This window comes from Carlito syrichta, unplaced genomic scaffold, assembly GCF_000164805.1.
Source record: "Carlito syrichta isolate Samal-C Ts95f unplaced genomic scaffold, Tarsius_syrichta-2.0.1 Scaffold84601, whole genome shotgun sequence".
NCBI lineage: Eukaryota > Metazoa > Chordata > Mammalia > Primates > Tarsiidae > Carlito > Carlito syrichta.
In genome coordinates this window covers 285,383-289,579 of record NW_007028697.1, presented here as the reverse complement: position 1 = coordinate 289,579, position 4,197 = coordinate 285,383, and positions in this window count along the sequence as shown.

The window sequence follows — 4,197 nt, the reverse complement described above, 5'->3', positions numbered from 1 at the left end:
ACAGGTGGTCACTGCTTGGCTGCGTGACGGGCCTGACACGGTGCCCAGGACTCTCTGGGAACTACCATTGGGTGACTCCTCCTATGTGGGCCATAGTCCTCGGAGACAGTGCAGCGTGGAAGGCCTTTGCTCGATTCCGATGCCTGGGTGAATTTTTTTCGGAAATGGGGCCATTTTCATTGTCTGCAAGTTCGTGGCTCAGACACAAGATGAACAAATGAAGGTGCCAGTTATGAGATGCTGACCCACAATTCTCAGCAAGGTGAGATGCGTTGTCAACACGAAAGCCAACAGAGTCAGCTGCTCCCCATCTTCCCAGAACCCCGCATGGCTTTGGGTCTTCCCCCTTTGGCTCCAGACCCGCCCTCTCCATCCCACCTGCCTACAAGGGCCCGTCTCAAGGAGCCTTGGGTGGGTTTGCACTCCACTCCCTAGGACAGGAGGGTGGAGGCGATGAGAAGAAGGCACCGTCCTTCGTCCCACATCTCATGGAACCCACGACACACACATCCCAGAGCCCCAGGTCCAGACGGCGTGGGAAGAGCACGTCCGCATTGGGGCCGACACAGAATGTTGCTAGCCGGTCCTGCAGCTGCGAAGTCAGGACAGCCGCTCCCACGTTGTGGCTCAAGTGGAAAGATGAGAAAAGTGTACGCATGGATGCAGAGAGTACTGGCGATGGCAGACAAGAGACGGCAGCACCGGGAGCAGAGCTGTTTCCCCCTCGGACCCTCGTGCGGTCTCCCGTCTTGCAGGGGCTTCCCGGAAGCAGGGCCTCCCCTTCTCCCTGGCCTACCCTCCCCTAGCCTTTCCCGCCTGCCTCTTCGCTCCCCCCACCCCCCACTTCTCCCCGTCTCTCCTGTCTTTCCCACTTCTTCTTTCTTACTCCTTCAGTTTCCTTCTCAAAGTTCAAGTGGAAATACCAGCCCTAATCCCTGGGAAGCGGCTCTGTTTTCCCTGCCGTGGCATTGCGCAACTTGCGGTGTGGCTGGCTGCCACCTGACTGCAGTGGGGCCTGCATGGTCAGGGAACATCCTGTACAATGGCGCTTTTCATCAAAACCAAACAGCATAACCGTTCACAACAGCCTCCTCAGACCCCACCGTGGGACAAACACAGGGAAGGTGAACGCCAGAATCCATCTCTGCTAGGTGTTCAGCAGCCCCAGTGCCTCTCCCCTCCCAGGTGCCTCCTGACCGCCCCCCCTCCTCTTGCTCACCCTCTTGCCAGCAAGGGGCTCCTTGGCCTCCGAGTCTCCATGCTTCCCCGACTGGTGATCCTCGGGACAGGATTGCTCCACTGGGGTGAGGCTGGAAGGGAGGGGCAAAGACAGTGCTCACCGAAAGCCCGTTGGAGCTGGCTAGACTTCGCTGCCATCTTGTCTGGGTCTCCATCATCTCGGCAAAGCAGGAACATCTCAGAGATGAGTCTGTTCTCAGAAATGCGTTGTCAGGCAATTGTGCCGTGCAAACATCATAGCATGAACTCCACAAACCCAGGAGGCATGTCCTACTACATGCCTCGGCTGCGTGGTGTCGCCCTCTGTGCCTCGACTGCAAACCTGCACAGCACGTGACTGCCCTGAGTCGCATAGGTGGCTGTAACACAAGGGCCAGTATTTGTGCATATAAACGTAGCAAAGGGACAGTAAGCAAACTGTCCTGTAACCTTATGGGTCCACTGTCTACGGCCCACCTCTGGCCCTGATGCCCTGGCTGCATTCTCATTGCCAGAATCAGCACAGGACACACACGGGGAGGGGATGAGAACCTCCACAGAGCCGAGTGGTCAGCCCCTGGTCTGAGAGGGCCTGGCCCTGCACAACAGCCCAGAGGTGTCCTTAGCCAGGAGGCTGCCAGGGCAGGAGTCAGGGAGGTGCGGACCCGAGAGCCCCGATGCATGGCTCACTCTCATGGAGTGAGACCCTGGGCAACCCTGAAGAATGCCTTCCCCCACGACCCCCTCCCATGTGACCACAGCAAAGGGCTGGATGGGACTCGGGCCTCCCTCCACCTTGAGGTAATCCTGGCCTTAAACTCCCAAAGAGCCACAGAACTCCCAACGGGAAGGTTTCACTCCATGTCCCTGAGTGTGGAAACACATTCTTCAGGGCTGGGCAGGTAGAAGGGAGGGCTGGGAAAGGAGGCAGCTTGCTGAGGCCAAGGAGGACACTTCCCAAGTGAGAGCACCTCTGCTCGCCCTCCCACGACCCAGGCTCAAGATTGAGCCCTTCTACCTACCTAGTTTGTGGATGCATCCATCTATCTACCCACCCACCCATCCGTCTATCTATTTACCCACCCATCTACCCATTCACCCACCCGCTCCCCCATCCACCCATCCGTCTGTCTATTCACCCACTCACCCACCTGATCCCCATCCACCCATCCACCCATTCATCTGTCCACCCACCCATCTATCCATCCACGTACCCACCTATCCACCCATCCACCCACTCAACAACCACCCACTCAACCACCCACTCAACCACCCATCCACCCACCCACCCACTGACCCATCCACCAACTCATCCATCCATCCATCCATCTCCCAACCCATCTACCCACCCACCCATTCACCCATCCATCCATCCATCCATCCTCTCACACATCCATCCTCCCATCCGTCCGTCCATCCATCCATCCGTCCGTCCGTCCGTCCATCCATCCATCCATCCATCCATGTGTTAATCTACTCACCCATTCACCCACACAACCACCCACCTTCCCACTCATCCATCCACCCTCACACTCATTCATTCATACATTCATCCAGCCATCCACCCACCCATCCAACTGCCCATCCATTCACCTGCCCATCCATCTGATTCAGGAAATATTCAGTGAATTTCTGTTGTATGTCAACAGGATTCTAAGGGCTGGGGGTAATGAAATTTATACAGAATGCGGTGTCTGCTCCCATGGCAGGGGAGGAGGTGGACAACAAATAAATCAGTAAAACAAAAGAACTAAGTCCCTCAATTCAGCTAACGATAAGTGCTATGAAGGCTTTTGTTTTATAAAAACAGGATGCAACAGAGAAATGAGCACGGGAAGTGTGGCCACTTTAAATTCAAGTGACCAGGCCGGCTCCTCTGGAGGCGACACTGAGGTGAGCCCCATGTGAGCAGGGGCGGGGAACAGCATCCCACACCCAGGAAGTGCAGGGGCAAGGCCACTGGGGCCAGAGGGGGTCTGGCATGCTGGAGGAACACATGAAACGCACGGCTGTCTCGTCACGGCTAGAGTGGACGGACAGGGCATGGGGGCTCCCTCCAGCTTCACCCCTGCCCCCACCCAGGCCTGTCACAGAGCTGTCCCCCTCCGTGGCTGGGTCAGCCCAGCTCGTGGAAGCCTGTGGCTGGTGGCGAGTCCCAGGTGCTGCCGGGCGGAGGGGCGGAGGGGTTCCAGGCTTCCCCCCAGTAGCCCAGCCCCCACCTCCTGCCCGCGCACCAAGCACGGAGATGAGTGAGCAATTTCTTTGGGTGTCGCCCTTGGGTGTGAGACTTAAACTCTTAATTCCAAGCCATTACAACACGGGTATCCAGTTGCCGCTGACGCCTTCAAATCCCGGTTGCCTGTGTGCCAGCCGCCTTGTCAGCGAAGGATTTCTCTCGGGCTTGGGTTGGAGTGAGTCTAATGTTTACTGAAACTCCAGCTTAATTGAAAACAAACCAGGCAATGTGAGAACAAAAGGGCAGAGGACACCCCCAGCAGAGCCTGGAGACTGGCCATGGGCTCCCCGGGGAGAGGGCCTTGGGCGAGTGGTGGGGACGACGGGAAGGGGAATCGGCTCCGGACTCAGGCCATCTGGGCTTGAATCACACCTCTCCACCTGTCGGCCATGTGACTCTCGGTCACTACCATCGCTGTGCCTCAGTTTCCTCATCTGAAAAGTGTGGGGAGCAGCAGCTCTTCCCCTGGGTGCTGGGACAACTGATGCGGTAAACACACGTGAGTGCATGGAGCCCATCCGCCTGCCACTGGGAAACCCAGGGCTACTCCCTCCTCTGGCTGGAGGCCGTGGGCTCAGGTGTGGCTCAGTCTGGCTGGGTGGGGTGGGAGGCTGAGGCTGTGGGCTCAGGGCCCCGGGTCCCTAGAATCATCCCACACGCCCAAGCCGTCAAACGCACACAGCAGGCCCATGGTCTCCGAGGGAGGAAGCGAAGCCTCCCGCAGCCATTCCTCCTTCCAGAGA